This window comes from Oncorhynchus clarkii, chromosome 13, assembly GCF_045791955.1.
Source record: "Oncorhynchus clarkii lewisi isolate Uvic-CL-2024 chromosome 13, UVic_Ocla_1.0, whole genome shotgun sequence".
Taxonomy (NCBI): domain Eukaryota; kingdom Metazoa; phylum Chordata; class Actinopteri; order Salmoniformes; family Salmonidae; genus Oncorhynchus; species Oncorhynchus clarkii.
The window spans coordinates 16,790,061-16,802,560 of NC_092159.1; the positions used below are offsets into that span (position 1 = coordinate 16,790,061).

The window sequence follows — 12,500 nt, forward strand, 5'->3', positions numbered from 1 at the left end:
CCTTTTGGACAAACCACCCCACCAACTAATCAATGGACTATTTCATTGTCTTAAGGCATTTTTTCGAATGAAATATTCATTGAGGTATTCATGTCTGATCTATGAAAAGATGTGTTTCTTTCCCATCGTGGCCATTCTCTATGGGATCCTTCGGGGAGATGGTGGGTGTTGTTGAAACACCTTGATCCAAGTAGCTTTCATTGATCAATTCTTTTTGCATATTTATGAAGAAATTCCTTCCTCATTCCTCATGTGCCAGAGGGAAACTGTGGATATACAGTACCCGTCAAAAGTTTAAGAACACCTACTCATTCAAGGGTTTTTCTTAATTTTTTACTATTTTCTACATTGTAGAATAATAGTGAAGACATTAAAACTATGAAATAACACAAATGGAATTGTGTAGTAACCAAAAAAGTGTTAAACAAATTTCTTCAAAGTAGCCACGCTTTGCCTTGATGACAGCTTTGCACACTCTTGGCGTTCTCTCAACCAGCTTCACCTGGAATGCATTTCCAACAGTCTTGAAGCAGTTCCCACATATGCTGAGAACTTGTTGGCTGCTTTTCCTTCACTCTGCAGTCCAACTCATCCCAAACCATCTTAATTGGGTTGAGGTCGGGTGATTGTGGAGGCCAGGTCATCTGATGCAGCACTCCATCACTGTCCTTCTTGGTCAAATAGCCCTTACACAGCCTGGAGGTGTGTTTTGGGTTATTGTCCTGTTGAAAAACAAATTATAGTCCCACTAAGCGCATCGCTGCAGAATGCTGTGGTAGCCATGCTGGTTAAGTGTTTCTTGAATTCTTCATACATCACCGTCAGTGTCACCAGCAAAGCACCCCCACACTGCACCTCCTCCTCCATGCTTCACGGTGGGAACCACACACGTGGAGATCATCCGTTCACCTACTCTGCATCTCACAAAGACACAGAGGTTGGAACCAAAAACCTCACATTTGGACTCATCAGACCGAAGGACAGATTTTCACCGGTCTAATGTCCATTGCTCGTGTTTCTTAATCCAAGCAAATCTTCTCATCCTCTGCAGCAGAGGTAACTATGGGTCTTCCTTTCCTGTGGTGGTCCTCATGAGAGCCAGTTTCATCATAGCTCTTGATGCACTTGAAGAAACTTTCAATGTTCTTGAAATTTTCCGGATTGACGGACTGTCATTTCTCTTTGCTTATTTGAGCTGGTCTTGCCATAATATGGACTTGGTATTTTACCAAATATTTTGTTAACCACCCCTACCTTGTCATAATTGATTGGCTCAAATGCATTAAGATCGAAAGAAGTTGCACAAATTAACTTTTAACAAGACACACCTTTTAATTTAAATGCATTCCAGGTGACTACCTCATGAAGCTGGTTGAAAGAATGCCAAGAGTGTGCAAAGCCGTCATCAAGCAAAGAGTGGCTGGCTACTTTGAAGAATCTCAAATATAAAATATATTTTAATTTGTTTAACACTTTTTTGGTTACTACATGATACAAATTTCCGACCATTACTCTCTTTCTATATGGGCAGGTTCTTCTTGTCTTTCCCCTCTTCTTTAAACATGAGCTCTCGCTCTCTCTTTCTCTCCTTCTCTTTCTCTCAAACATACTTCTTTATTTTCTTGAGCGGCACATGCATCGGGTGTTAGTTTGGCGTGAAGATATCGGATGAATATCTCTCGTCTCTCACTGTGTGTGATGACGGCTGCTCTTAGCGACCCCCCCCCCCTCCACACAAACACACTCACACACACATTTGCATATGTATATGTGCAGATTGTATGAGAAGAGAATTTCACATTTGGGGATAGTAATGGTGAGTGGGTGAGGGGTGTTTTTTTTGGGGGGGGGTGATGGACCCAGACAAAGCCGGCCACCACTCCCAGATGGCTGTCTGCTCTCTCCGGCCATGTGTCTGGTGGGGAGAGAAAGGGAGAGGAATGAAGGGTGGGATAGAGGGAGAGAGAGGGAAAGTGAGAGAGAAAGAGAGAGAGAGAGAGAGGGACAGAGAGACAGAGACATAGCATGGAGAGATAGGGAGAAGAGGGAGGGATACACTCTTAGATAAAAAGGGTTCCCAAAAGGTTTCTTTGGCTGTCCCCATAGGAGAACCCTACCTGGAACCAAAAGGGGTTCTTCAAAGGGTTCTCCTATGGGGACAGCCGAAGAACCCTTTTAGGTTCAAGATAGCAACTTTTCTCTAAGAGTGTAGAAAGACCAGAGAGAGAGAGAGGGTGAGAGAAGGAGTGAGAGTTCGTAGGGTTCATGGACCCATTCGCGTGACATCCGACTGAGAAAGGCAGAAGACTCTGTGGAACTGCCGTGTTCCCACATCCTTGTACTGGATACATTATAATACATTATGCATGAGGGAGGGAGGGAGGGAGGGAGGGAGGGAGGGAGGGAGGGAGGGAGGGAGGGAGGGAGGGAGGGAGGGAGGGAGGGAGGGAGAGAGAGAGAGAGAGAGAGACAGAGAGAGAGAGAGAGAGAGATGAGGTCTGGATGTTTTCAGACGTGGTATTGTTGTTTATCTCAGGGCTAAGATGTCCCCATGGTAACCTACTTGTTAATGGGGTCACAGTAGCAACCAGGCCGTGATGTGATGTCAGGATTATGTTATGACTGTAGCTGGACTTCACTGGAGTTTGACTGAGTTAAATGTGGTTTGATTTAGTGTGATTTCTGGGAAAATGGACTATGAGAAGTTTATTACAATGTAACTAGCTTAATATGTACCTCAAACTGATAAAAAATGAAGGTAAAGTGAGAAAAAAATGCCAACCCTAAATCACCCCTGCACTTTCCCTTCTAAATCATCTTAAAAGGCCTGTGTCTCAGAACAGTTTAAGCTGCCATGCAGACCTTTCATATCTGGTAAACAGGTTTTAGAACTGGTCTGAGAACAATTGTAGCAGCCTTTCGGACCTGTCAGAGGTGCTATGGTCTGGACAGACTCCCACGTTTCCTTGACCTTGATGTGTGTTTAACTTGTAGCCCAGATGTCATCATAGACACCATCGCAGACAGGAAGCCTCTGAAGTTTCCAAGGTGACCACTGTACTCTCTCTCTCTAGCGGTTTTGGCTATTTTCCCCCTCTCCTTCCTGTTGATCCGGTTCTTGGCTCTTTTGTTGCAACAAATCACTTGTCCTCTTGACCAGCCAGGCAGCATTGTGTTATCAGCCAAGGGGATGCGTCAGCCAATCACCTTTACTACAACCCTTATCCTATAGGGTCAAAGTGCCAGAGAAATGTTTTTATGCTTTGATACATAAACTTTTCTATGAGAAACTGGCTGGTCTGTGCCGCTGTGCTGTGCTGGGCAGCATTGTTCATGCTGTACATGCCCCGTCCTTCCCCAGACGTTCACACTAGTGCCATGTGCGACGTTGGAGGGACAGACTGCTGGTTGGTAATAAGGCCAGTGATTTGTCTCTCATCATCTGGTGCCACTCTGGATCCAACCTCGGAGTCCAAGGAGGGCGACTCTCTCGAATTTAAAAGGTTCATTTGCTTTAGCGTGTCTCTCCTCCCAATTTCTCTCTCTCGATCTCTCGCTCTCTCTCTCTCCCTCTCATTCTCGACTCCTGTTCCAACAAGTAGTGTAGGAGCTTAAGTCAACACATCTAACTCCTTGGAAACTGAAACCAAGGTACAATAAACTGGTAGGCAAGCACAACCCTCTCTCTCTCTCTCTCTCTCTCTCTCTCTCTCTCTCTCTCTCTCTCTCTCTTATTTAACAGTACACTATTCTTTACATAGCTCCAATAATATTTAGATAGAAAAATCTTTCAGTCAGTCTCTTCAGTCAGTCCGGTGAGAACTCAGTATCTTTAGTGTAGAGGACGATGTTAAGGCGAGAGCTGTGTGAGAGAGATACCAGACCCCCTCTCCCCTCATCAGTGCAGCTCCAGCCAAGGTCTCACTGTGTGGTAGGATGTATGTGTTCCCTGCAAACATTTTGGAAGTGAAAATCTCTCCCAGACCACTGATGGACGGTGCCTCCCTCCCCCCTCTCTGCCCCTCCTCCACCCCACCGACCGACTGGACTGACTGGCCTTCCCCCGGCTAACACCCCCCCCCCCCCCACCCCCCCCATCCTCCCTATCCCTCACCACGTATCCTCCTCCCCCTATATTCCGTCGTCCCTGTCTGGATCTGAGGGTCGGCGCAGAGGCGCAGAGGGGCCTCTCTTACTCTCTTTATCTGTCTCACACACACACATGCCAAATGCAGGCACACACATTTGTGTATATCAAGTTTGCTGGAATTTTGTTCAGTTTTACAAGGATTTCATTGTTGGTGTTCATACTACCTGACCCCCCCCCCCCATATCTCCCCGCTTAATTTAAAGCCAAAGTGCCCACAGCTGTTGTTGGGTAGCGGTCCCGCCGGTGGCTTAGAAGAAAGTGGTGGGTATTAGCATAGGCTAATCACTAGAGGATGAACAGACCAGGGGGAGAGGTGGGGAAGCTGTCTGGTTCTCTGGTGGCTCTGACCACCACCACCATTAGGGCTCTACCAATGGCCAGTCGCACACAGGGGCAGCCAGTTTCCTATGCACTAAAACGCCACCTACTTTGCTTACACAAAATGGATGCCCGGTCGCGGCTTTGCCTATGGACTGCCTGAGAAGCTGTGGGCAGCTATTATTAGCGTATTCTCCCTTTAGTTATCTGAGAGTGGTGCTTTTAGCCCCCATTTCAGTGGCTGACACTTGGGTTTCTGGAGCAGATGAAGTGACATTTTAGCAGCTTTTCGGGCCCTAACCGTAAAACCACACAAAGGAAGCAGCTGGCGCTAATGTAATCTAGCACCCCTCAAGGATGGGCTCTCTAGTTGTCTGTTGTGGCTAACGCTGTCTGTCTGTCTGTCTGTGTTTCTGTCCAACAACACTCTTTTGTTTTTCATTTTTTCTCCCTCTGCCCTCTCTCAAAAATAGTATATACTATCCCCTATTTCCCACTACCTCCCTTCTTATTTTAACACCTTGACTCTTGCCATACAACAATCATTATAAATTGTATAGGCTTGACTTTTTTTTCTAAGCAAACTCATTATATCTGTTCATCCTCTTCTACAATCTCTTTCTGTAAAGGTGTCCATCAGAAATGATTACGCCCGTCGCCCTATTTCTGAACAAGTCGCTGAGCAAGTTTCTCATCTCTCATTTCCACCAGTATTTCTCCTGAGCATCATATCAGGCTTAGAGACCAGTATAGGGTATACGTCTTGACCCAGCATAAACCCGAGCCCAGTTACAGTTCACCTTCTGAGTATGTTTAGTTCATCTTCCCAGAATGCAACACAACGCGGCGAGGCAGTCAAGGTCGTCGACCTGGGGAGCCGGCGTCTCTGAGAAGCCGTCAATTCCCCTCTCGCCGTGGGAACATGAGTGGCCGCCGTTAACGGGGGGCGCATGGGGGATCAGTGTAGCCCGAAAGTGTGACAGAGCTGTAGCCGTTAGGGGTGACACCAGAGGGGTGTCGGAGTGTGTGTGTCAAAGTGTGTGTGACTTGACTCGTGTGGCATGAGTGCTGGTAGTTTCCCCTAGTGTGACGCAGGCCCTCTGAAACGGGTACACGCTTAGAAAAAGAGTTCCCAAAAGGGTTCAGCTGTCCCCATAGGATAAGCCTTTTTGGTTCCAGGTAGAACCCATTTTGGTTCCAGGTAGAACTTTCAGTTTCCATGTAGAACCCTCTGGGGAAAGGGTTCTACCTGGAACCAAAAAGGGTTCTTCAAAGGGTCCTCTTATGGGGACTGCCAGATAACCCTTTTAGAGTCTGGATAGCACCTTTTTCAGAGTGTACTGTTGATTTGCACTGGCACTGGTTGTCTGTAGATGTACACGTTAGGCTTCACTGTACATGTGTATCATTTTTCTACTGCCAATGACAATTGATACATCTCATGTGGTACCACATTGCTTCAATGTTCCATTGTGAGGCCCCACTCTCCACTGTTTAAACATGGCGCTCTCTCACTCTCTCTGTCAATTAAGTTTTATTGTCTGCTAGAGAACAGCTAGGGCACAAACATCTGCCACATAAATCTTCTCCCTAGCTGTTCTTCTCTGTTCCAGACAACGTTGACAGTCCGCCGTACCCTCTTTAGTCGCTGCACATCCCAGTTTCCTCACGCTGTGGGCATTGGCAAAAGGGGAGAGAAAATTCAAGCCGATACTCGCTCTGCTCACTCGCTGAAAATGTATCCACAACTCAGAAGTCATTGGACATCTTTCAAAATGATGTTTTGATCCAACTCTGGCCCCGCGGCGGGGCCACGTTTGTGTGCCGTCTTGCCCAGTGCCTGTGTGGAATGTCTGTCAGTGAGTTTGTGGGTCCTGTGTGTGTGCGTGTGTGTGCGTGCGTGTGTGTTTGCGCATGTGTGTGTGTGCATGTGTGTGTGCGCATGTGTGTGCGTGCGTGTGTGTGTGCGCATGTGTGTGTGTGTGTGTGTGCGTGTGCGTGTGCGTGTGTGCGTGTGTCAGTGCACTCCTGTCTATGTGTGTGCTAAAGAGTATGGCTGGACAGTGCTGTGTGGGTATCCTGCTCGTTGCAGCTGTCTGTGTATAAATCCAGTTGTCACTAAAGGAACATAGCTTCTCTTCTAGAACTCCTGCTCTCCCTCCCTCTCTCTCTCCTGCCTTCAAACCCTCCCTCTCTCTCTCCTGCCTTCAAACCCTCCCTCCCCTCACCGAACGGGGGGGAATGTATAAACAGAAAATGTGTGAGATGGCATGTAACGAAAAAGATAAGGAATTCTTTGTCTGTTTTGGATTTAACTGTTGACCGTTGAATGCTTGAGTCAGAGTCACTGGGCTAGGGGAGCCTCTCTCTCAATTCAATTCAATTTAAGGGCTTTATTGGCATGGGAAACATATGTTAACATAAAAATGTACAATAAACACTACTCTCACAAAAGTTCCAAAAGAATAAAGACATTTCAAATGTCATATTATGTGCAAATAGTTAAAGTACGCAAGGGAAAATAAATGAACATACACATGGGTTGTATTTACAATGGTGTTTGTGCTTCTCTGGTTGCCCTTTTATTGTGGCAACAGGTCACAAATCTTGCTACTGTGATATTTCACCCAATAGATATGGGAGTTTATCAATATTGTGTCCCCCTTTCCTACCCCTCGACCCCCTCTCTCTGCCCTCTCTCTCGGACCTCTCTCTCTGCCCTCTCTCTCGGACCTCTCTCTCACCCCTCTCTCTCGACCCTCTCTCTCGCCCCCTCCTCTCGTCCCCTCTGCCCTCGATTAGTTCTGGGCTGCAATACTGCTATACACTTCTCTGCCTTGTGGTTATCTATAGGGCCTTGGGACAGATTGTTGGCACGGGTTCACAGGTATTATTCCAGCATGGTTTGAGATCTTAGGCCCGAGCCTTGTTAAAATTACCATGTATAGGCTCCAGCTGGCTACAGGGAACCAACTTCCAGGCTGGTGGGGCTACCTATTTAATTCTTATGAACTCATTGGTGTTAGTGTTATAGTATGCCTATGCATGAGGACTGAGGAGAAGGGACTCTCTGGGAATAGCCTGGCTAGATTCCACGTAGCTCGGTAGCATCGCATTCAATGTACTGTATTTAGCTGAAAACAGGCTGTAACCCGAGGTGAATACCAACATGTTTAGTGAATTTGGGCTTTCAAAATGTAGTGCTGTGACTCTTAGCCAAATCACAAAATAACGTCTATCAAATACATCTGCTTATACAAAGCAGACCCACTTCAGGCCAGGCTGTGGTAGAAATGAGAGAGGTGGTGACGGTGGGCCATTTCAACTCCAAGGGTCCTAGCGCCCCTCCCTTTCTCCTCCCTGGCTCTGCCCAGGGCCTGTATTCAACAAAGCGTCTCTGAATAAGAGTTCTGATCTAGGATCAGGTTTGACTTTTCCGTCATGATGAATAAGAGGAGGGGACCTGATCCCAGATCAGGCGCTTGGTGAGTTTGAGCCCTGCTCTGCTCTAGTCTACACAGTACTGTGGCATGGCATAGATTAGAGTCTTAGACCACATGTGTCTAATTAAGAGAGAGACTGCATGGAATCTGGTACGGCAAGGCCCTGAGATGAAGAGTAGTGGGGAGCGTGGGCTGCCTTCGCCAAGCGTATGGCCCATCCATCTTACAGACTGTTATTGAGGGTCAACGTTACATGTGAGGCGTTTACTGCTTCTCATGCACCCCTCCTTTCCACCCCTCCTTGTCCTCCCTCTTCTCCCGCACTCCTCTTCACAGGAAGTGGGCTTTCAAATGGAGTGCGAAGGAAAGCGCGGGGAAGGACACGCGTGGTTCGAACGGTGAACTTGTCTTGGCGTAAGCCGACACTATAAAAACGGTTTGTAGGTCAGCGTCGAGCGTGCATGGCCACTTCCGAAGGTGCGCTGTGTGTCTCTTCCTGCTATTGTCAATGATTTGGAGGGGGGGCTGGGAGGGGGGCTAGGGTGAAGGGGGAGTTGTGGCTTGTTGAACAGGAGGCGATTTTGCAATATTAATACCGTTTGGAACTTGTTTCCGGGTTCTTGCTCCGTTTCCCTCAAGTGCTTTATGAATTAGTTAGGAACAAACGGCAGTAGGGGTGTTGGACGGGACCGGGACATTGTGTGGGCTCAGCATGCTGGTCTTGCTATCTCTACATACATACTGCTTGAGATTGGACGTTGTCCTCGCGTGCGGTGTTACTCTGGAATAAACTTCTGGTGTGACGTGATTCAAGGCAGTTTGATTTAAACCCAATTAGAGGAAAGAAATCCTACTCTTTACTGCGTCCAATGAAATACTTACTATGTTGCTGCATTATAGACGAACACTCACCTCTCTCGTCTCTGCTTTACGTCTCTAAGAGTTGTTATCCTGGTTGAGTTTGACCGTGGACTAACCTTAACCGCAGAGCAGCAGCAGAGTCCATCTATTGACGACGATTGACCTTGAACTATTTAACCAGCTGACCACACTGTGACCACTGTGTAACAGTCGGGAACACAGCAGATGGGTAGCGTGTTTAAGGACGCTGCGGGCGACTCCTCCGACACACTGGTCTCGTTGTCTTCTGTCCCATTTTTTTTCATTCTACCCCATTCCCCCACAATGCCTTGGGGCGTCACATGCTCGAACAGGCTCCTCTGATTGGCCGCGGCTCACATGACCTTTCCAAGCCACTGGTTGTCTCGCGCCTCGACGTGCCCAGAGAGGGCGAGGGAAACATACAGTAACAAGGTGTCTGAAGCAACCTTTGTTTGGTCATGAGTAAATGTTGGGCCAAATGTTGGGCCAGCCTCTCTTTCTTTCCCTCCCTGCCATCCTCCCCCCGCCTTCCCCCCTCTCTCTCTCTCTCTCTCTCTCTACCTCCCTGACTTCCTCCCCCCTCCCTCTCATCCTCCTCTTCCTCCCTCTCTTCCTCCCCCCCTCTCCCTCCCTGCCTGCCTTCCTCCCCCTCCCTCTCTTCCCCCCTCCCTGCCTTCCTCCCCCTCTCTCTCTTCCTCCCCCCTCTCCCTCCCTGCCTTCCTCCCCCTCCCTCTCTTCCTCCCCCTCTCTCCCTCCGTCCTGTGAACGAGCCAGTCCATTCGGTTAGGCCCGTATGAGCTTATGTCTTCTTGGAATATGATTTCCATTGAAGTGAGTTAGATCAGAGGGCATGGAGAGGGGGAGGAAAATACAAAACACCTGTATAGTTCTCTCCTCCTCCCTAACCCTGATGGAAGGAGAGTAGGTGGAGAGTAGGTGGCTGGGAGGGCAGGGTGGGGCGAGGCCAAGAGTAGAGGCTCCAGAGGGAAAACAGAGCAAGAGGAGATAGAGAGAGACGGCGAGAGGGAGGGAGACCGACTCTTCTCAGTGCTGTTATCATAAATCTAAGAAAATACTGGGAAAGAAAGGAGGGAGGAGGAACAGGGGAGTATGCTGGCATGAGGGAGAGAAGATAGAGAGAGAAAGTATGAGTGAAGGGGTACAGAGTGAGAGAGAGAGGGACAGAGAGAGTGCGAGAGTGTGTGAGAGAGAGAGAGAGAGAGAGAGAGAGAGAGAGAAAAGAGAAACAGAGATGAAAGGAGGGAGTAGGGATAGAGAGAGAGAGAGAGAGAGAGATGAAAGGAGGGAGTAGGGATTGAGAGAGAGAGAGAGAGAGAGAGAGAGTGTGAGAGAGAGAGAGTATGTGTGAGAGAGAGAGAGTTCCTAACCTACTGCCAAATATATGACCATATTAGAGACACGTACTTCCCTCAGATTACACAGACCCACAAAGAATTCGAAAACAAATCCAATTTTGATAAACTCCCATTTCTATTGGGTGAAAATACCACAGTGTGCCATCACAGCAGCAAGATTTGTGACCTGTTGCCACAAGAAAAGGGCAACAAGTGAAGAACAAACACCATTGTAAATACAACCTATATTTATGTTTATTTATTTTCCCTTGTGTACTTTAACCATTTGCACGTCATTACTAAACTGCATATAGACAATAATATGAAATGTGTCTATTTCTTTGAAACTTTTGTGAGTGTAATGTTTACTGTTCATTTTATTTTTTATTCCACTTTAGTTTATGATCTATTTCACTTTCTTTGTCAATGTAAACCTATGTTTCCCATGCCAATAAAGCCCTTTGAATTGAATTGAGTGAGACACCGGAACCAGACAGACAGAAGTGTTTGCTCACCCTGGAGGGATTCTCTCAGTGGAGGGAGTGTGTGTGAGTGTGGCTGGGAGTGTGTGTGTATGTGTGTGTGTGTGTGTGTTGTGTATCCTCCCAGCCTTCCAGCTTCTCGTGGCCTCGCCAGTCTGCATGTCCCTGCCTGTAGATGCCCCCTAGCCCTAACCCCCACTACCCCCTACCCTAAACACCCTCCCCTCTCCTCTTCTCCTCCGCTCCTCCTCTTCTTCTCTCCTTCTCTCAACACTGTCTGGGCCCTCCAGTGAAAAGTTGCTAGAGTGATTGCTGACCTACTGCATGGCGTGCTCAAAGGGGCCCCCTCCCTTAGAAAGAAATCCACAACTAAATGGAGGGAAACATCTATTTACAGCTATTCCCTCACTGATATCAGCAAAGCTGTGTGCGTTTCCAATGAGCAATCGACACGTCCACTCTAGTCTCTAACGTCTAGTCTTTCAGCCCATGTTCATCTCTGCTCTCTCGCCCTAAGATACACAGCCAAGCCCGCCTGGGAAGTCGTCCAAAAATAACCCGACTTGATTAAGTCTTCTCGTCTATAGTACCTGTAGAATAATGTATTGAAACAGGCACACGGCAGTCTGGGGTTTCCCTGATATCTCCTTTCCTTTCTGTTGTCCATCCACTCTGCTTGACTTTAAGGACACAACTGTTAACAATGACAATGTGAAGGACATTATAATTGTCCATAATAGGCCATGTCTAATGCAAATGTTTATGTAATTGGCTCGTTAACTGTACTGGTTTAAACCTCATGACCCAGAGGTCTATATACTGTACCATTATGTCTTTCTTATGACCACACGCGTGCACACACACACACACACACACACACACACACACACACACACACACACACACACACACACACACACAGCTCTCAGTAAGCAGCAGGTAGCATATAATGATCTACAGGGGAGAACAAACAGACCAGACCCATTACAGGGGCAGTCGAACTGAGATGCCCGAGCGCGGAGCCCTCTGACTGGGCTATAGGGAGAGACAGGGGGTCATGTAGATGGATGGATGCCCTTTCTGGTCAGTTCAAACAGAGTTCAACCGACTGGAGATGGAGAGGTCCAGGGGTCAGGAAAGGAAATGGACATCGGACAGACACATTACACACACACACAGAGTAAACACACACACTCATATATGAATGGAATTCACACACACTGAGGCTCTTAGAAGAACACACAAGCACACACAATCAGACAGACACACCTTTTTATCTCTCCCTCTCGGCTCTGTCTATTGTGCAGTGTGTGCCTACAGTGAATTTGTCCTCTGTAACCATCTGTCTCTAATGGTTCTAGTGGGTCAGAGAAACACAGTCCCCGTCCTGGCTGCTCCTATCATCTGTCTCGAATGGTTCTAGTGGGTCAGAGAAACACAGTCCCCGTCCTGGCTGCTCCTATCATCTGTCTCTAATGGTTCTAGTGGGTCAGAGAAACACAGTCCCGGGCCTGGCTGCTCCTATCATCTGTCTCTAATGGTTCTAGTGGGTCAGAGAAACACAGTCCCCGTCCTGGCTGCTCCTATCATCTGTCTCTAATGGTTCTAGTGGGTCAGAGAAACACAGTCCCGGGCCTGGCTGCTCCTATCATCTGTCTCTAATGGTTCTAGTGGGTCAGAGAAACACAGTCCCCGTCCTGGCTGCTCCTATCATCTGTCTCTAATGGTTCTAGTGGGTCAGAGAAACACAGTCCCAGTCCTGGCTGCTCCTATCATCTGTCTCTAATGGTTCTAGTGGGTCAGAGAAACACAGTCCCGGTTCTGGCTGCTCCTATCATCTGTCTCTAATGGTTCTAGTGGGTCAGAGAAA

The 12,500-nt window shown here is 47.7% G+C and overlaps 1 protein-coding gene across 1 annotated transcript in view; it reads left to right on the forward strand.

Moving 5' to 3' along the window:
- The window catches only part of LOC139424515 (B-cell lymphoma/leukemia 11A-like), a 52,560-nt gene that overhangs the window by 24,729 nt on the left and 15,331 nt on the right, over positions 1-12,500 (forward strand). The gene's annotated exons all lie outside the window — the stretch shown is intronic.